We start from the raw sequence: 21,860 nt of genomic DNA, 5'->3' as shown, positions 1-21,860 counted from the left end.
ATTTATTTTTATCTGTTTATTTGGCTGCACCAGGTCTTAGCTGCAGCACATGAGACCTTTTCGTTGTGGCGTGTAGGATCTGGCTCTCTAACCAAGGATTGAACCCAGTCCCCCTGCACTGGGAGCGCAGTCTTAGCCACTGCACCACCAGGCAAGTCCTCTAATCTCTTCTTAAAAAGACTCTGTTCATATCGGATTAGGGCCTACCTTAAAGACCTCATTTAACCTAAATTACGTCTTTCTAAAAAAAGATATTTATTTTTAATTGACAGATAATTGCTTCACAATATTGTGTTGGTTTCTGCCATACATGAACATGAATCAAGCCAAATTACCTCCTTAAAGATCCCATTTCCAAATAGAATCATTTTCTGACCTCCCAGGTGTTAAGGCATCAGCATATCAATGTTGGAGGACACAAATCAGCTCATTACACTTGGGAACCTCTGGACTCAGCCACTCTAGACCAGCCTGGGATTGAATTCCTGAGAAGAAAGGGGTAAGGCCATACAACTCCATTCCTACTCACAGCAGAATTCCACAGGCTTTTTTCTGATTTCTGCTCTAGCCTCCAAGCTGCTCCCCACAGCAGCCCCAAGTCAGAGACAGGCCTCTCTGATGCTGTGCATCCCTCTCTGCCCCTTATAGACCCACCTTTTCCACAGAGGTCCCATCCTTCCTAGGAAGAGGGAGTCTCTGCAATTCCTGCCAATAGTCAAGTAAAGAATAAATATGAGGGCTGACCTAGCGGGGAAGGAAGCACATAGGGCACTGGACAGGGGTATGAGAAAGAAAGATTAGGGCTGACTACACATGGGCATGTGACCCTCTGTGCAGTATTTTTAGTGCCAGCTTATAATATACCGCCGCCTCTAGCCCTCGTGACTTGTAGCCACCTGGTCCCAGTGGGCAGTGTGGTGCAACGGCCACAGGCCTGGGGGCAGTCAGACCTGGTTTGACTCATTTCTCTGCCATTGACTAGTTGTGTGACCTTGGCTAGTTTACCTAATCTTCTCAGGCCTCGGTTTTATCATATATGAGTGAGAAAGGGATGTTGGCCTCATAGCTTTGCTGGGAGGATTACTTGAAAACCATGCCTGAAAGCTGTTGGTATGTACTGAATTAGATTCCCCCCAAATTCATAGATTGACACCCTAACCCCAGCAGCTCTGAATGTAACTGTATTTGGACATGGAGCTTTTTAAAGAGGTGATTAAGGTAAAATAAGGTCCTTGTGCTGGGCCCTAATCCAGCATTAATGATGTCCTTATAAGAAGAAGAAGAGATTAGGACAAAGACACGGAGGGAAACCATGTGAACACACGGGGAGAAGGTGGCCACCTATAAGCCAAGGAGAGAGGTCTCAGAAAGAACGAACTGTGCTGCTCCTTGATCTCAGACATCCAGCCTCCGGAACTGTGAGCAAATGAATGTCTATAGTTTAGGCCACCTAGTCTGCGGTACTCGGTTATTGCAGCCCTAGCAGACTAATATTTCTGGTGTATAAACCACGTTCTTCCTTTTCTTCTGGTCCCTGGCCCCACTGCCCCCAGCTGGAGCGGTCTTGGACTAATCCTATCTGCTTTGACTGTATACTTTGTAAACTAGATGGGATACACATGGACAAAGGCTCAACATGGAATGAAAAACACAGATCAAGGGAAATAGAGGACTGTGCTAGAGAAACTTCCGGAACCTTAGACAAAAAGCGCTTTAAAAATCACCTAAAAATCGGCTCCTTAAAAAAAGATGAAAGCTGTCTGTCGTGGTTGCTTTCTTGGGTTTTTCAGAAGTTCCCTGTTGAGCCCCTCTGCCTATAGTTCTTTGAATCTGGGGTCCCTGTGGACTAATTCAGGAAGAAAACTTTGCAATATTGATTCTCCTAATTCAGGGACATGACACCTCTCTTCATTTGTTTAGTTCTTTAATATCTTTCAATGAAGTCTTAGAATTTTCTTCCCTAAAGACTGACACATCTTTTTATTTCATACTTCTAAGCATTTTATTTTTTCATACTTTTGGAATTTTAAAAAACCGCGTTTTCTTTTTTGCTGGAGTATAAAAACACAACTGGCTTTTATATTTAGATGTTGTGTCTAGGATTCTTATTATACTCATTAACTCTAGTAACTTAAATGTAAATTATTTAGTGAGATGCTTCTGTAGAAACCATATCATCTGCAAATAATAACAGAAAGGCTTCCTTTCTAAACCTCTTGCCTTTTATTTCTTTTTCTTGCCTTATTGTGTTGTCTAACATTTCCCGCAAATGTTGAAAGCAACTGGAGTTATCAGGCATCTTTGTCTTATTCCTAGTCTCAGAGGTAAAGCCTTCAGCATTTTAGTTTCTTGTGTCTGCTGTAGGTTTTTTGTAAATATACTGTATTAGGTTAAGGATGTCCCTTCTATGTGTAGTTTGCTGAGAATATTTCTATTTTAAAATCGTGAACAGATATTGAATTTTAAATAATACTTTTCCTGCATCTATAGAGGTAATCAAGATTTTTCCTCCTTTGATTTGCTAATACAGTGAACTACTTTAATTTGTTTTCTGAAGTTAAACCAAATTTGCATTTTTAATTTAAATCCATCTTGGTTATCCTATGTTAGAATTTTCATACATTGTTAGATTTAATTTGCTAATTTTATTTTTTTATTTGCTTATTTGTTTTAAATATTTATTTATTTGACTGTGCCAGGGCTTAGCTGTGGCACAGAAGATGATGTGGGATCTTTAGTTGTGGCATATAGGATCTAGTTCCCTCCCAGTGGTTGATCCTAGGACCCCTGCATTGGGAATGTGGAGTCTTAGCCACTGGACCATCAGGGAAGTCCCCAATTTGCTAATTTTTAAAAAAGGATTTAAAATTGAAATTCATGAGCAAGTTTGGCCTGTGATTTGGAGATTTTCTGTTTGCCTTTGCAGATGGGCTCACTGCCAAGTGGGACTGCCAGGTATGAGGATATGAGTGTCTTCAGTAACTCTCTGGTTTACAGTTGGGCTGAGCCAAAGGGGAGCCCTGGCAGGAGGTGGGAGAGGAAAGTGAGGTCACTACAGACTGGCTGTGTCCTTTGATAGAAGGTCCTCTCAGAGCGGCCTACTCTACTTCACTCTTTATCTTTTGCGGTTTTGATAACGTCTCTCTTCCCTGTTTCCCATCCCAGGTACAAATGCCTCGTTTCCCTTCGACCACATGCTGCAAATGAGTCCTCTCCAAATCATCTAATTTCCTGCTGGGGCTTTCACTGATGCAGTTTTATAATCAAGTTTTACAATCAAGCCTATGATAGCTTAATAACAGAAGGTGAGGGCTCTTCCTTCTTTATCTATACTCTGGAACAGAACTGCTTCCTTGGTAGAAAAAGTTAAAAGTTTGGTAGAACTTGGTGAAACCATCTGGGCCTGCTGCTGCTGGGAGAAGAGTTTTACCTACTCAGTTCAATGTCATTCGTGGTTGTTGAACTATTAACACTTTCCCTCTCTAGGGTCAGTTTGGTAAGTTGGAAATGCATTCATTTGCAAACTTCCTGGCCTTTATTTTTTACACTATTTTCTTATCAACCTTTTTTTCCCCCTATACAGCATTTTAATTGTCACTTTAAAAATAATAAACTTTATTATTTTTTAGAGCAGTTTTGGGTTCACAGCAAAATTGAGCGAAAAGTACAAAGGGTTCCTATATACCCACTCTCCCCACATTTGCACAGCCTCCCTTCTTATCAACATGCCGTCACCACCGCGGTAGGTTGGTTATCGTTGATGAACCTGCGTGGCATCATTGCCACCCGAAGTGTGTAGTTTACATTACGATTCACTCTTGATGCTGTGCCTTCTATGTGTTTTGGCAAATGTATAATCACATGTATCCACCATTACAGTAACCCAGAGTATTTTCACTGGTCTACAAATCCTCTATATTCTGCATATTTATTACCACACTTCGCCCCTGCCCAAGCCCCTAGCAACTTCAGCACTTTTCATTCTTAACCTTTTTATTTGTATCCTTTCTTTTTTAAGTTTGTTGATTTTATTAATCTTTATAAAACCCAACTATCAGCTTTTAAAATCCTATGGTAAAAAAAATAAAATAAAACAAAATCGTATTGTAATTTGTTTTTTATTTCATTAACTTCTCTTTATTATCTTTTTCTTTTTATTTCTAAGGGTTTATTTTTAACTCTTTTTTTCCTAAGTTTCAAACTTGATTAGTTTTTCTGCCTTCTTTCCAAATGCAAGCATTTAAGACTACAAATTTCTATTTAAGTGGCATTTTAGCTGTGTCTTGCAAAACGCCTTTTATTTCTAATATGGTATTTACATTATAGTTTGACTGGAAATATCTCCTAATCTCAGTTTTGATTTCTTTTTTGATCTATGGGTTATTTAGAAGAACTTCTAAATATTTTAGCTTTTCTATTTATCTTTTTATTATTGATTTTTAACGTCATTGCATTCTAGTTAAAGAATATCGTTTGTAAAATATTAAACTGTTATAATTTGTTAAAATTGGCTCTCTGGCTGAGTATGTCATAGATTTTCATAAATGTCATATGTGCTTGAAAAATTATGTAATATGTAGTTGTTATGTATAGGTTTTCTTTACAGATCCTTTAGATCAAGCTTGTTAATTGTGCTGTTAAAATACATGTTATGTTTTCTGACTTCTCACTTTTTTATTCTATGAAAGGATGTGCTAAACCTTCCTACTGTGTTGGAGGTTTTGTCTCTTTCTTGTTATAGTTCTTTCCATTTTTCCTTTATACATTTTGAGTCTCTTGTTAACTAGTTACAAATTCAGATCTGCACCTTTTATCTTTGTGTACTGAATCTATCTCTAGCAATTATTTTTTGGTCTTAAAGTCTATTTTAATTCATATTAATTATTAATACATTAGCCTATATTAGGCATGCCTGGAATATTGCATTCTATCTATTTTCACTCTTTCTGTATTATTATATTTCAGTTGTATCTCTCTTAAACATCATAAAGCTGAATTCAGTTTCTACTACTCAATCTGACGATCTTTGTCATTTAATGGCAGCATTTAGTTGTTTTTATTTATTGTAATTATAATTTTAGAATTATTTTTTACCATCCTTTTGTGATTCATGTTTGTCTTGCATTTTTCTTTGATTTTTCTATATTTCTTGACCTTTTTTTTGATTGAATGAATATTTTTTCTTATTCCATTTATTTTCCCATACAGGTTTGGATGCTCTATTTCTCATTTCTATTGTGTTAGTAGTTAACCTTACACGTTTAACATGTGAAGTTAATTATTATCTTTTCCTTCCTCTGGAATAATGTGAAATCTTAGAATACCTAAATTCCCATCATTCTCTCCAGATGTATGTGGTATTATTGTCAAGTATTTTAGTTCTGACTTGTTTTACTTTAATTGCACAAATGGAACATAATTATCATTGTTTTACATCATCCCTTTCTATTTAGATTTACCCATGCATGTTTGTTGTTCATTTATTCTTGCATTCAGATCTTCCTCTTCTGGGATCATTTTACTTCTTTCTGAAGTGACTGAGAGTCTGCTTGATTTGAATTGTCTAAAAATGCTCTTTTTCCCTCTTCTTGAAAAATATTTTCCATTTTGGTTGGGCATACAAACAGGAGTGGGTTAAATTTCTTTCCCTCTGTTGACAGAGGAATGGCATTTGGAAACAATTGTTCTTTATCTGTTTGGGATTTTCTAGGTCAGCATTTAAATGTCTATTTCCTACACAACTCATAAATACATTTTCCTCATTTTTTTCGAACAATAACTGAAATACTGATTGAAAATTTTTTTCACAAATATTTTTTCACAATTGTTGCAAAAGTGCAATCCTGCACTTTATGCAGTTGAATTTTTTAGACCCTGCTTATCACGTTATGACAAGGCTTTACCCACCTTCTCTGTGTGTAACTTGTTATTTCCATCTTAAAGGTTTATGAGCAGAAGTTAGTAATTTTAGAAGGCAGTGACCAAGATGGCAGACCCTGAGCTCATCTCCTCCCACATGCACACCAAAATTACAACTCTTTACAGAGCAACTATTGATGAGAATGACCTGAAGACTAGCAGAAAATATTTTCCACGACTAAAAATATAAAGAAGGAACTACAACAAGAGGGGTGGGAGATGCAATATGGTCAAACCCCACGTCCTGGGTGGGTGACCCACAAATGGGAGGATCATCGCAATGGCACAGTTCTCCCTGAGGAGAAAGGGGTATGCGCCCCACATCAGCACCCCCAGCCCCGGGGCCTGGCACTGAGCGGACAAGCCCCCAGAACATCTGGCTTTGAAGGCCAGCAGAGCATGAGGACAGGAGGGGTGGAGGGCTGTGGGAAACAGAAACTCACTCTTAAAGGGCACATGCAAAATCTCTCATGCTCCAGAACCTAGCACAGAGGCAGTACTTTGAGATGAGCCTGGGTCAGACCACCTTGGAGAACCTCCTGGAGAGTCAGGAGGCAACCAGGACTCCCCCGGGGGACACGTGCTGGCAGCAGCCACTCTGGGGAGCTTGTTCTACCACAAGGAAACTGGCGCCGGCAAACAGTTGTTTGGAGTCTTCCCACTTGCCTATTGGGCTTCCTTGGTGACTCCGATGGAAAGGAGTCCACCTGCAATGCAGGAGACCCGGGTTCGATCTCTGGGTTGGGAAGATCCCCTGGAGAAGGGACTGGCAACCCACACCAGTATTCTTGCATGGGGAATCCCATGGATAGAGGAGCCTGGAGGGCTACAGTCCCTGGGGTTGCAAAGAGTCGGACACAGCTCTATCTTAACACACACACACACTTCCCTCTAGCCTATTAGCACCAGAGTCTTATCTTTCCTCCAGTTGAGTAGCACCAATTACCAATCCTGGGACCTCTTAGGTCAAGAGGTCAGCTGTGTGGGGACCCAGCCCTACCCACCAGCAGGCCCAGGATGTGAGCTTGCTCACCACTGAGCTGGTACTAGTACTGAGATCCCCAGGCTCTACTACCAGCCATCCTGGGACCCAACCCCATCCACCAGAAGGCTGAAACCAGTCTCAGACATCCACTCCGCCCCCAGGACCCCATAGCCAGTTGCTCTGGGACCTAGCCCTGCCCACCAGTGGGCTGGCATCAGCAGTGAGCTACACAGCCAGCTGCACTGGGACCTGGTCACACTCAGCAGAGTGGTGGAAATCACCCAAGCCCAACAGAAAAATGAAAAAGAATTTAAGAGACCTCTGGGACCACATCAAACATACTAACATTCACATTATAAGGGTCCCAGGAGAAGTGAGAGAAAGGGACAGAGAAATTATTCGAAGAATAATAGCTGAAAACGTCCCTAATCTGGGAAAGGAAACAGACATTGAGGCCCAGGAAGCAGAGAGAGTCCTGATCAAGAGGTCCACATCAAGAAAGATAATGATTTAAAATGGCAACAATTGGGACTTCACTGCAGATGCAGTGGTTAAGACTCCCTGCTTCCATTGCAGGGGGCGAGAGTTTGATCCCTGGTTGGGGAACTTAAGATCCTGCATGCCATGCTGTGCTTAGTCGTTTTTTGCAACCGCATGGACTGTAGCCTGCCAGGATCCTCTGTCCATGGGGATTCTCCAGGCAAGAATAATGAAGTGGGTTGCCATGCTCTCCTCCAGGGAATCTTCCGAACCCAGGGATCGAACCCAGGGTCTCCCACATTGCAGATGGATTCTTTACTGTCTGAGCCACTAGGGAAGCCCTGCCATGCCATGCAGTGTGGCAAAATAAAAAAAAAAAAGGGCAACAATTAAAAATAGACTCTTTTTTTTCAAGGAAAAAGCAACTAGTTACATACAAGGGAACTTCCATCAGACTGCAAGCTGACATTTCGGCAGAAGCCTTGCAGGCCAGAAAGAAGTGGCACAATATTCAAAATGATGACAGGAAAAAAGCTACAACCAAGAATACCCTACCTGGCAAGCCTATTATTCAGATTTGAAAGAGAGATAAAGAGTTCTACAGACAAGCAAAAGCTAAAAGAGTTCAGCACCTCTAATCTGGCTTTTCAAGAAATGTTAAAGAGATTTCTCTAAGCAGAAAAGATGCAACGAGAAATGTGAAAATTATGAAAGGAAAAATCTCATTGGTAAAGGCAAATATACAGTAAGAGTGGTGGATGAACCACTCATAAAGCTAGTGGGAAGGGTAAAAGACAAAAGTAGTCAAAATCACCCCTACTTCCAGTAAGTAGGTAAGGGGTAAACAAGGGTGAGGTCACAAACGTTAAACACGCGGTGGGGGAGTGAAAATGCAGGGTGGTTAGAATGCATTCAAATTTAACAGATTATCAACCTAAAATAATTGTATAATGTGGGTGTGCTCCGTCATGTCCGACTCTTTGACACCCCATGGACTATAGCCCTGCCAGGCTCCTCTGTCCATGGGATTCTCCAGGCAAGAATACTGGAGTGGTTTGCCATTTCCTTTACCAGGGAATCTTCCCGACTCAGGGATCGAACCCATGTCGCTTGTATCTCCTGCTTTGGCAGGTGGATTCTTTACCACTAGCACCTGGGAAAACCAAGATAATCAAAAACATGTTGGTATATATACACCTCATAATAACCCCAAACTAAAAACGGTAATATATATATAGACAGACGCTTTACCGCCTGAGCCACCAGGGAAGTCTGAAGTCAGTGAGATTTATACACACACACACACACATACACAAAAGAGAAAGGAATCCAATGTAGCACAAAAGACAGTTATCAAATTATGAGAGAAAAGAGCAAAAGAAGAAGAAAGGAATGAAAGAGAACTACAAAACAACCAGAAAACAATTAACAAAAATATTGTAATTTTTTAAATGTGCTTTTACTGTGGTAAAAGTCACATAATATAAAACATGCTACTTTAACCATAGTTAAGTGTACAGTTTAGTGGCACTAAGTACTGTTGTGCAACTTTTACCATCATCCATCTCCCCAAATTTTCACCTTCCTAAATTGAAACTGTCCCCATTAAACCGTAGCTCCACATCTCTCCCTACCCACTCACCCTCTGTCCCCTGGCATCTACCAATGCACCTTCTGACTCTATGACTTTGACTGTTCTAGGTATCTTGTATAAGTGGAGTCAAATACCTAATGTACATTGGAGTGCAAAAATATTAAATATTTGCTTTCAACCATCAGCATAATTTCAAGAAGAAAAAAAGTCTCTTTATCCATATATTTGCCATTTCTGTTGCTCTTCATTCATTTTTGATATTCCAAGTTGCCTTCCGATATCATTTCCCAAATCTGAAAAATTTATTTATTGATTCCATGTCATTGGGTCTGCATCCTTAGATGGGGTTGGAGACATCTGTGAAGCAAGAAGAACTTCACGCATCCCCAGGGTCCTGCAGTTCTGCACTCTGGGCCTCCTGCCTCCCCTTCCTTCTACAGGCTCCTCTTCGCAAGCAAGCCCTCCCGCTGGACTTCTGCTCCTTGATATTCAGAGACAGTCCTTACCTTGTGTAGGTTCATTTGTATTTAAGTCCTATATTTAACTGTGACATTAAAGGCTGGCTTCCCTTTAAAAGAATTTCAAGTTTTAGAGGTCAGCTGGTGTTGTGGACTGAATGCTTGTGCCCTTCCCCCCTCCCCCACAATTCACACAATGAAACCCTAACTCCCAGTGTGATAGTATTAGGAAATGGGGCTTTAGGGAGGTGATTTGGTCTTGAGGGTAGAGTCACCATGATGGGATTAGAGTCCATATAAGAAATATCCTTTCTTATATTCTATAGAGATATTTCACTTTGCCATGTAAAGACACAGAGAGAAGGTGGCTGTCTATAAGCCAGAAAGAGAGCCCTCACCAGAACCTGACCATGCTGGTATCAGGATCTTGGAAAGGTCCAGCCTCTAGAACTGTGAGGAATAAATATGTAAGCCCCTTGGTGTGTAGCGTTCTGTTACAGCCATGCTGATTGAGGCAGATGGGTGGGCATTTTGAGCTGGAGGAAGACTTCCCTGTGGCCACTGACCCCAGGTACACATAGGTGAATCCTTGTCTTCACGAGCACAACTGTGTCAGTCTGCTCACTGCCTGAACAGAATACCAGATAGTGGCTTAGACAACAGAAATTGTCTCCCAGTTCAGGAGGTCAGAAGTCCAAAATCAGGGTGTCTGCAGGTTTGGTTTCTTCTGGGGCCTCTCTCCTCGGCTGGCCAACGGCCATCTTCTCTCAGTGTCCTCACATTGCTTTCCCTCTGTGCTGTCTGTGTCCACCTCTTCTTTTAAGAACATGGCTCATAGTATATTAGGGCCAGATCTCATGACCTTATAACTTAGTTATGTCTCTTAAGACCCTACTCCCAATGTGATCATATTTTGAGGTGCTTTGGCTTAGGACTTCAACGTATGAAGTTTGGGGGAACATGATTCAGCCCAACCATTTTCCGTAAACGCTGAATGGAGAAACCAAGACACAAGTCTTGATGTCTAAGATGCTCGTGAACAATATTTGTTGGATTGAGAGCATGAGAACAAAGGGATGGTGGTGGATTGGGTAGGGGGGTGTGTGCCTGTGTGCATGCAAGTGTGTGCCTGTGTGTGTGTGTTCGGGGGTTCCTTCCAAACTAATGTGATAGAATTGAGTTGGCACCCAGCATGCAAGAGACCCCCTTGAGGTCTGTTATTTGGAGACACATTTTAAAGCAGACTTTCATTTGGTTAACATTTCCTTTTCAAATAACTGCTAAAAATATTAGCATCCAACTAGGGTAAAACCTGATGTGATCAATGTAATCTTCACACCAATCCCAAACTATTTATTACTGTTATTTTAATTTTATTTTTTAATTAAAAATATTTATTTATTTATTTGATTGCACCGGGTCTTCGTTGTGGCACAGGGGATCTTGATTTTCACCGCAGCATGCAATGCTTGTGGCACGTGGGGTCTCATTCCCTGACTAGGGATTGAACCCAGGCCCCCTGCTTTGGGAGTACAGGGTCTTAGCCACTGGATCACCAGGGAAGTCTCCTTTTACTGTTATTTTTAAAAATGTACCAGTTGAGTAAGAAGTTAAAGGAATAGTGTATCAGAGCTGCAATCAAATAGACTTTGGAATAGTCCTTCTTTGCGGTTGGTTATCATAAACAGATCTCTACTGAAAACCTTATTTTGAAACTCAAGTTAGGCAGTCATTAACGTATTCATTTTCCTGTAATTCATGGAAAATAATCAGTGGACTTCATATGAGATTATTTCTTTCATTTCCCAAAGGGCCTGTTTTCCTTTACACTCGTGTATTGAGCACTTATTATGCAATAAATACTGTGACATGATCTTACCCTCAAGAAAGTCAGTCTCATGGGGCAAACAGACAAGTAAGTTGGTGATGAGACAAGTCATGGACATCCTAGGACACAGCCAGAATGCAAAGGAGGGTCTCTTCTTTCCTACCATGGAGGTCAGAGATGGTTTGGTGGAGAAGGACAGGTAGGAACTGGAAGATAATAGGAGGATGGGAGAGGGTATGATTTTGGGGGAAGGGGCTGAGGTAAAGTCAGGAGAAGTTATCACTAGACTATCTACGTTACTGCAAGTGACATTATTTCATTTTTTCCCATGGCTGAGTAATATTCCATTGTGTACATGTACCACTTCTTTCCCCATTCGTCTGTTGATGGACTTTTTGGTTGCTCCCATGTCTTGGCTATTGTAAATATTGCTGCAGTGCACATTTGGGTGCCTGTGTCTTTTCGAATTCTGGTCTTCTTCAGACATATGCCCAGTTGCAGGATTGCAGGATCATATGGTAGCTCAGTATGATATTTACCTTTTAAACCCATCTCCTTTCTATTCTCTCTAGTGGATGTTACCAGTTAACATCCCACGAACAGCAAAGAAGGGTTCCCCTTTCACCACCACCTCTCCAGCACAGGCCAGCCTGTGTCCAACATTGTACCTGGCAGCCTTTTACCAGGGCCATCGGTTAGTCCTTGACTGTTTTGATCTCCTCTGTGTCTATCCCATTCTTCTGTATCACCTTTAACAGTATCACCTTCCTCAGGTGCTAGGGCAACCTGAGTGTCCAGAACTGGCCACTCAGCATATTCTGATCCCCTGAACCCTGTAAGGGCTGAGCATGTTGAAAACTGGTTCAATGAGACCCAACCCAAGGCTCTTCCTGAAGTGTCTTTCCTCTGGGCTCTCAGGGAGATGTGAAATCACAGGTGAAATCACCTGCCCAAGGTTGGGTCCTACAGAGCAGACATTTCCGAGGTTGATGATGAGAAAAGGCCACAGTTGGAAGCTGTGGCTGTGGAAATGAGTGTGTAAGTGGAAATGTGTGTGTAAGAGGAGGGAGCAGGGCATCTGGGGTCAGCCTGATACTTAGTCGCTCAGTCATGTCTGACTCTTTGCTACCCCATGGACTGTGGCCCACCAGGTTCTTCGGTCCATGGGATTCTCCAGGCCAGAATACTGGAGTGGGTTGCCATTTCCTCCTCCAGTCTGGGGCCAGAGGATGCTGCAAAAATACTCTGCAGCTGGACCCAGGTGATTGACAGCTCCAGGTCCCTCAGCACCCCTTCTTCCCCTTTGACTGCAATGCCCCAGAGAGCCCTCTGGCCTGGCCGCCTCCCACAGGAGTGCAGAGGCTGGGAGGTGCTTGTGTACAAGGACAACAGGAACAAAGGCGGCTTTCAGGCCAGTGTTTGCATCTCTGCCTCATCGTCTAAGAGAATTAAAAACAAACCTCCCCAGTTGTTGGAGAGTTACGTTGCATGACTAAGGCGGTGATTTACCGACAGGGATAAAACTTCACTAATGGGTTCCAGTGACTTCAGTACATCAAGAAAGGGAGACTTGCTCCCAAGATCCCTGGTCTTCGTCGGGGAGGCCGTGGTCACATAAATCTCAGTGACCGTCCAGGGCCGTGAGCCGCAGGAGCTCTGGCCCCTGAGGGGAGCAGACTCAGGAGCAGTGGAGGGGCCTGGAGCCAGGGAGGTGCTGGGGGCCCTTTTAGCCAGCCTCCCCACCTGGAATATCCAGCTGCTGCTCTTCTGGGGTTCTCCATTTCTCTGGGGCTTTGCCAGCCTGGCCCAAATCTCCATCTTGGCCTTCCATGACGCAACCAAAGCAATGTGCTTTCCATCCCCACCCCGGGGGTGCCCCGCATGAGGAATTTGTTCCTGATATTCAGCTGACATCCTCCTTTTCTTTCCATCTCATTCCCATGACGCTTATAGAATTACTACTCCCTGGGGCCATCGCCGACTATTTCCTCTCTATGGGGCCAGCTCCTTCTCCCATGAGCGGTACCCACCCGGCTCTGCCAGTGTGACCTGCCAAGGCCCTCACTTGCTCGTCTAGCTCATTAATCATCTTTGTTGCTTTTCTTGGGAATTTTCTCTGAGTCGTTTGCTAGTTTCCTGGACAGAAGAACACAGCACAGCTGCTACTTTCACAGGCATAGTAGAGAAGAGGGCTCTTCTGTCTGGTCACAAAATAGCCCCTCCGAAGCACGTCCTGGGTGACTGCACCTGGAGCTGAGCAGAAATGCTCCCAGCTTCCGGGGAACTGTGTCCGCTGGGTCTGTCTGGGATTCTTTCCAAGCCAAGGTTTTACATTTTTTCCCCCCAGTATTAAAAAGGGCTTCATTATGCAAAGGTGGCTCCGTGGTAAAGTATCCGCCTGTTAATGCAGGAGACACAAGATGTGCGGGTTTGATCCCTGGAGGAGGAAATGGCAACCCACTCCAGTGTTCTTGCCTGGAAGACTCCATGCATAGAGGAGCCTGGCGGGATACGGTCCATGGGGTCACAAAGACTTGGACATGACTGAGCTACTGAGCACGCACCTTATAAAGCAGGCCCAGGACAGGGACAGAGGAAACACTGTTGAGAGAAAGCCAAGGGCGTGATAGTGGTCATTCTGCAAGAGACATCTCCTCCAAGTCAGGGCCCCAGGGCTAGAACCATGGGGCCAGGGCAGCCAGGGACAGGGAGAACATAGGGCCGCCCTCTTTTTTTGTTGTTGTTATGCGATCTGGCTTGTAGGATCTTAGTTCCCCTGCGTGTGTGCTAAGTCGCTCAGCCATGTCCAACTCTTTGAGACCCTAAGGACTGTAGCCCGACAGGCTCCTGAGTCCATGGGATTCTCCAGGCAAGAATGCTGGAGTGGGTTTTTGTGTCCTTCTCCAGGAGATCTTTCTGCCCAGAGATCAAACCTGCATCTCTTACATCTCCTGCATCGGCAGGTGTGTTCTTTACCCTTAGCACCACCTGGGAAGCCCCTCAGTCCCCCTACCAGGAATCAAACTTGTGCCCCAGCAGTAACAACGCCAAGTCCTAACCACTGTACCACCAGGGAATTCCCAGGGCCTCTCCTCATTTGACAAGTGCACACAGTGGTTGGGGTTCTTTACCCTTAGAGCAGGTTTAATAAAGTAATCAGGGCCTTAGGGTCAGAGTAAGGTGGTGGTGTTACTCACTAGCTATGAGATCCTGGCAAGTCCTTTGTCTTCACTGCGCCTTAATGACTTACCAGAAAGGATGGGCAAATATTGATGATGATGGTGGTGATGATGGTTCAATAAATCCAGTGGAAAAGTGATGTCCACTCCCATCTCTCCTTGGCTTGTAGTGGTCTCAAGTGTGCCCATCTGGCCCCAAAGAACAAGACTTAGCGTTCCTTTTCCATCCTCGCTGGGGTTTCCAGGTCCCACGAGGGCTTACAAATGTCTATGGGATGTTTTGGATAGCTTAGCAATTTGGCACTGAGGTGGGGGCGCTGGAAGTCCTAGGAGGAAGTTGGTCCAGCTCAGGGGAAGGCAAGGGGTCTCACACTCCATCCTGGTGGGCTTCCTACTAGATCCGACTGCCTTCGCTTCTCAGAGCTGAGCTTGGCTCTCTGGTCTCGCCTGACCACTGGTTCAGTTCAGTTCAGCTCAGTCACTCAGTTGTGTCTGACTCTTTGTGACTCCATGGATGCAGCACACCCGGCTTCCCTGTCCATCACCAACTCTCAGAGCTTGCTCAAACTCTCGTCCATTGAGTCAGGCATGCCATCCAACCATCTCATCCTCTGTTGTCTCCTTCTTCTCTTGCCTTCAATCTTTCCCAGCATCAGGGTCTTTTCTAATGAGTCAGTTCTTCGTATCAGGTGACCAGAGTATTGGAGCTTCAGCTTCAGCATCAGTCCTTCCAATGAATATTCAGGACTGATTTCCTTTAGGATGGCCACTAGAACACGCCTCAGACACTTGACCTCATCCTGCTCCTTGTCCCCTGGCACTGTCTTCAGAACTTCCACGATCCTCAACTATCTCTGGTCCCCCAAACCTGGTAACTGACTCCCCTTACTCCACCCTAGCTCCCTCCCTTTCCACGTCTCCCACAACAAAAGCATGTTGAATGGCGCCCACTGCCCACCAAAGTGGCACCTACACCCTGGGACTATAAAAGCTTGTTTATTTTCTTGGAGGATGAGAAGGCCCTGGTGCACAGTAAAGTCAGGGAGGGAGACTGTTTTCATTCCTTCCAAATGCCTCCCTGTCTCCAAGGAGAGACAGAAGGGCTTTGGGCTAAGGGAATGTATATGCCACACTGACCTCACATGGTTTTTGTGAGACTCAGCTGAGATAATGTATGTAAAAATGCCTCTTAAGCACACACAAAAAAATGACACAAATATGAGTTGCTGTTATTTCTTCAGTACAAAGACACTTAAAAGTAGCCTCGAGCCCTGGGTCCTGCAGCTAACAGCAGTCTGGAATTTATCAGGCATTTGTAGGGCTGGTCACTAAAGAATTGGGACCTTCTTTTGAGCGGTGGTAAAAGAGGAAAAGTACCATTTTTTCCAAAGTGCATAACGTAGGTCTCTGCTGGTCTCGGTGGGATTTGTCTGGGTGTGGAATGTACAGTATTGGTCTCAACACCCTTGTGAGTGACAGTAGTCCTGAATTATGAAAGGTTGTCTGAACATTGCTTTTGTGCTTAATGTAATTGTGTTGGTTCACATAAGGGAGCCTTTTTCTAATACGTGGAAATTTGTGCTGTTTAGAGTTGTAGACATTTTTTATGGCATTGTTTACAATGGAATGTGATTTACAGGCTAGGAAAGAAGACTTGTGCTCCTATTAAAATCTGTCTTAAATTCATCTCTATTTTCTCCACTCTGATTTTTAAAGGCTTGTCTGCAAAATCTGATTCTGGTATCACCACCAGCCATTTCAGAGCCGGTCTCAACTGGCTTCTTGCAAACACACCCTTTTTTTAGATAGTTTGCTTCTCCCTGGGTGTTATGGGCTCAGTGTCTAGACTGGGGATTCATGGTGGCTTTTCCCCACCGCATACTCCACACTCCATTCCCCGCCCCCTGCCCATGCCCAGTTCTCACAGCCATTCCTTGGATAAATATGCTCTGTCTCTACAGTGGACTCTTTATCCCCTCAATGTCCAAGGAAACTGATTCATCACACTGAGGTTTCTGTCTGGGAACTGCTTCCAGACACCCCAAGCCATGTCCTAGCCTATGTGTGGGGTCTGGGTTTGGATCTGGTCCTTCTCTTCCTTTGTTTTGCTTCATTCCATCCCCCTCTGGGATGTGGTCCCTTGTCTCTTTCTGTCCCATTATTTCACATAACTCTGCGCCCAGCCTCACGTTTACACCAACCAAAATTCTTGTTGGTCATTGCCATGCAAAGAGTTTCAAAGCCAGTGCTAGGTGTTCAGGCACATGTAACCCTTCTCTGAGTCAAGTGTGCTCAGGCCAAAGGGTGAATCTGTGGGCGTAAATAGGAATAAACCAGGGGCAGCTGGATTTCCAGTCATTTGGCTTCCTGTTTCAAGTCAGTGGTATTCAACAATCTTGGTGGCATTTTTAGGGGCTTTGATGATGGAAGGAGAAGCATTTCTTTCCATTTCGGAAAATAACTACTCAGTTCAGTCTGGAATTAATTTTTCCTGTCCAATTATTTTCAATCAAATGGCCTTGTGAAGAAACCACTGTAAACTTGTTTAATAACTCTTCTGTTGTGTCTCTGTGATTTTTTTCAATGTTCAGAGAAGTATTTCATCCTTGTAAGGAGTCCCGACAAGAATTTTCGGAGGATTAACAGGGACCAGGTTGTAAATTGGAGATGGAACATCCATCATGGAGGAGGGGCTGTTGACAGATTTAGAAGCCCTCTTGTAAAGAGGGAAACACGGGGTGCTCTTTTTTGTGGAGTCAGAGTCTTATATCTGGTAAAGACTTCTTGATAAATAGTGGAGCAGCTGAGAATTCAGATAGCTAGGGGTAGGCAGAGATAGAGCAAGATATTCACAGGTCAACAGAGGAACATTCAGGAGACAATTCTTTCAACAGGCAGCTGGCAGCAAGCTTGGGAAGAATAGCTCAGCTCTGAGAATACATCTCGGACAATATGGCAGTACCCAGGCTCAAGATTCTTTAGATTCTTAGGAGATGAAGTCTATGTCCCTCTTCTTGACAGACTTGAGACTGCTTTAACCAGGAAGGCATAGGGTAAGTGACACTGTACGACTTCTGAAGCTGGGTCACAAAATGTGATGAAGCTCTGTTTTGTCTGCTGGGACGATGCTTTTGCATCTCTGTAACCAAGTGAGAAGTCTGACTCTTCCATGGCTGCCATGATGTGAGGAAGCCAAGCCACACAGAGATGGCTTCCATGCGGACACATGTAGACCATAAAGAAGGCTGAGTGCCAAAGAACTGATGTTTTCAAACTGTGGTGCTGGAGAAGACTCTCAAGAGTTTCTTGGACTGCAAGGAGATCAAACCAGTCAATCCTAAAGGAAATCAATCCTGAATATTCATTGGAAGGACTGATGCTGCACCTGAAGCTCCAATTCTTTGCCCACCTCATGTGAAGAGCCAACTCATTGGAAAAGATCCTGATGGTGGCAAAGATTGAAGGCCAAATGGATAAGGGATGGCAGAGGATGAGATGGTTAGACAGCATCACTGACTCAATGGACATAAACTTGAGCAAACTCCGGGAGATAGTGGAGAACAGGGGAGACTGGCATGCTGTTGTCCACGGGGTTGCAAAGAGTTGGACGTTACTTAGTCCCTGAACACACACACACAACACACAGACCTTCTGGTCCACAGTCCCAGTCTTTGAGATGGACTGAGCTCAGATGCCAGATATATTAGTGAAGCATTCAGTTGATTTTAAAGCCTGGTTGTTGAGTCACCATCAGCCTTCGAGTCTTCCTTGTTGAGGCTCCAGACATTGTAGAGCATAGACAAGCCATCTTCTCTGTGTGCTGTCCAAATTCCAACCCACAGAATCCATGCGCATAATAAGATAGTTACACAAAGCCACTAAGTTTTGGGGTAACTTGTTAATGCAGTAATAGAAACTATAATAGGCAACCTGCAAATGGGAGAAAAATAAAGCGGACTAAAGGATGCAGGCCCTAGAGCACAAGGGCTCAGTAGGTGTGGTACACAGGCTGAGTTGCCCCGTGGCATGTGGGATCTTTGTTCCCTGACCAGAGATCAAACCTGCATTTGAAGGTGGATTCTTAGCCACTGGACCACCAAGGAAGGCCTGTGGGAGGCAGATATTTTGGATAGGATGTCAGAACACGTCTATGAGGAGCTGACATTTAAGCAGAGAGTGGAATGATGTGCGTATGCAGGTTCACAGCTGGGGGAACAGAGTCTGGTCCTAGGGCACAGCAAGTGCAAAGGCCCTGGTTGGGAATGAGATTTCACTAGGGACAGCACCATGGCCTCAGAGAGCTGAGAGAGTGAGGCGAGCCATAGGAAATGAGAGGGAGCCACACGTAGGGCTTTGCTGGCCATAATGAAAGGTTTGGGTTTTATGGTAAGCCAGTGTGAGGTTTTGAACAGGGGAATATTCTCTACACTCACTCCCTCATTGATTGTGTCCAGTCTTGTGACTTCAAATAGCTCCTATATGCTACTGATTTTGAAATATTTATTTCTAACCCAGACCTCAGTTTTGAATTCCAGATTCTCTGTATGGCTGCCTGCTCAGCTCTCCACATAGATTATTAATAGATAATTAAAATGTCATATGTACAAACTATTGAGCTTATTTCCTGTCCCAAACCTCTTCCTCCCACAGTCAATGTCATCAAATGGCAACTCCATCCTTCTAGTTGCTCAGGTCATCCTTGACTCTGTTCTTTCTCTCACATTCCTGTCTGATCCATCAGTAAACTCCACTGGTTCTGTTTCCAGTCAGTTTTCCCTTCTTCCATCCTCACCTTCTTTCCATATATCCTGCTGGCATAATGTGTGGCTGTTGAAAAACCTGAAACAATCTGATTCTCCTTTCCTTGTTAGTAGTTTTGGTTTTATTTTCCCCTCTTGGATTTCTAAGAGATTTTATATGTATAAAATATAATTTCGGGACCCAGATTTTTAAAGTCTAGAAATTTTACCAGAATATGTTTTGGTATTACTTGTTCTGGGTTCATTTTGACTTTATATTTGTAGTTGCAAGCTTTGGATATTTAATTTTTAACATTTAAAATTGTTCTTGAATTATAGATTTTCATTTTGATTCTGTTCCTTGCTTTGGTTGTCTGAATTAGGGACTTCTGTTAGATTATGTTGGATCTTCTTTGCCTGTCTTCTATACTTGTTACTTTCTCTTGAATCCTTTTCATTTTTTCTTCATTTCTTTTGACATAATTTTTTCCTTAAAATTTTCTGTTTCCATTATCTGCTGGATTTATGCACTCTTTGTACTATTATAATCTGTTTCTGCTCACAAGACTTCTGACCACACATATGGGTTTTCCACACCAAAAAATTCTCCATTTCTCCATGGACATCAACCAGGTGTCTTATAATTTAATTCGTCTTGACACTAACTACCTGGAGTTAGTGCAGGCCCCACAGGTTAAGGGCTCAGTCCCACATGACTGCTTCCCACTTCCGCTGTCAGTCACAGGTTGTGGGTCCCCAGATTATCCGCACTTCTATCTGATTTGGCTACAAATTGAGGATTTCTCTGAGTACCTCCTCAGATTCTATGATTTTCTGTAATGGTTTATGGAACCAAGGGGAACACTGAACAGCCAGATGAAGAGTTACAAAGGTAAGGTCTGGAAGGGTCCCAAGTACAGGAGCTTCTGTCTTTGAGGAGTTAGTGGTGCATCACCCTCATGGAACACGGATGTTTTCACAAATCTGGATGTTCATTTGTTTAGGTTTTTGTGGAGGTTCCACAGCATAAGCTTGAGTGATTAAATCAGCAGCCACTGGTGGTTAATTCAATCCCCCGTCTCCCTTTCTTCCACTGAGGTCAAGGAGTGGGGCTGCAAGTTTTAATGCTCTTATTGCGTGGTTGTTTCCTCTGGCAACCAGGCCCATCCTGAAGTTATCTAGGGGTCCACAGAGAGTCACCTCATTAGCATAAATTTGAGTATGGTTGATAGGACCTCATTATGAATAACATCCCTTCTCACCCCTGTCACTCAGGAACTTACAAAGGCTTTAGGAGCTCTTTGTGAGGAACTGGGGACAAAGACCAAATATATATTTCTTATTATATCACAACATTACTACAATTGTCTTCTGTTAAATTTAATCTGATTTCTGATATGACTTAAAACATTCCTAAGGGGAGTGGGCATATGCATACTTATGGCTGATTAATGTTGATGTATGGCAGAAACCAACACAATATTTTAAAGCAATTGCCCTTCAATTAAAAATGATTTAAAAAAAAAAGATGAAGGGGATATATGTATACCTATGCCTGATTTATGATGATGTATGGCAGAAACTAACATAATATTGTAAAACAATCATCCTCCAATTAAAAATAATTAAAAAAAAGATTTCCCTGGGTGGAAAAATAAAATATGCCTAATACCTTCCTGCATTCTATCATTTTAATTCTGAGTAGTTATAGCTCTAATTTATGTTTTTCTTTTAGCCTTTTTGGAAATATGTTGTAGATTTCACTTATTTTGTGTCTCTGTCTTTCTGGCATTTTTATGTTCTTCAAGGGTGTGTGATTCTATGACTTTTACATGTTTCCTAAAATAAATTTGTATTTTTGTTGTTGTTGAAAAATTTTATATGAAATTAGTTTTTCTGAATCTCTCATTGACATAGTTCCACTTGGCTTCTCTAACTTCATTGCTGTAGAGTTTCCTCTTCTGTTTGTGTGTAGTGTTCAGGAATCTGTTGGTTTACTTTCAGAAGTCTCCAGGCTCTGCTCCCCTTATCCTTTATTTATTTATTTAGCAGCACCACGTGGCTTGCAGGATCTTGGTTCCCCAACAAGGGACTGAACCTGGGTCATGGCGGTGAAAGCCCAGAATCCTAACCACGAGGCCGCCAGGGAACCCTCCCCCCGCCCCTTTGAATGGGCTTTCACTTATTCCCTTTCTTTTTCCCAGACACCTCTAACCCTTTACGACCTTTCCTGCTGCAGGAACTTTGAACTCACCCATTAATTGAGTGGGGAAAACTCTTCCAGTTTCAAATTGACTTTCTCAGCTCCCCATTGAGTACCTGGGATTTCCTGAGTATTTCTTCAGGTACCTGGGAGTACGTGAGGATTTGGGGATTTCCAGGTTTGTCAGATCCTTGATTCTCTCCTTTGTTTTCTCTTGTACAGATGTTAATCCTACTCAGGTCTTGTAGCTGTTGGCTGTTTGTTCCTATCCACTTACCTTTTGGAGATCAGGGAGGTGCTTTGTCAGTTTGTGGTACGTATCATCTGTAAATTTTTGTTTTCGCTATTCTGTACTACCTATACTCTTTTTTTCATGGTGAAATTTAGAAAGATTAAAAAATTATGCTATAGGGATCATCCCAGCACCTTCTTCAGTCTATAGTCAATACAGTATTCAGAATACTACTATTAAGAT

The 21,860-nt window shown here is 43.1% G+C and overlaps 1 long non-coding RNA gene across 1 annotated transcript; it reads left to right on the top strand.

Annotated features, from left to right (window-relative positions):
* The first annotated feature begins 275 nt into the window (after positions 1 to 275).
* Positions 276 to 10,399, top strand: LOC112444737 (uncharacterized). The gene is made up of 3 exons (XR_003033084.2): positions 276 to 499; positions 3,166 to 3,305; positions 9,320 to 10,399. It is a non-coding gene; the product is annotated as an uncharacterized lncRNA (long non-coding RNA).
* The last annotated feature ends 11,461 nt before the right edge of the window (positions 10,400 to 21,860 follow it).

Source organism: Bos taurus, chromosome 28 (genome assembly GCF_002263795.3).
Source record: "Bos taurus isolate L1 Dominette 01449 registration number 42190680 breed Hereford chromosome 28, ARS-UCD2.0, whole genome shotgun sequence".
Classification (NCBI taxonomy): domain Eukaryota; kingdom Metazoa; phylum Chordata; class Mammalia; order Artiodactyla; family Bovidae; genus Bos; species Bos taurus.
Note: the sequence above shows the minus strand (reverse complement) of the source record. Positions and strands in the feature narration are given on the sequence as shown.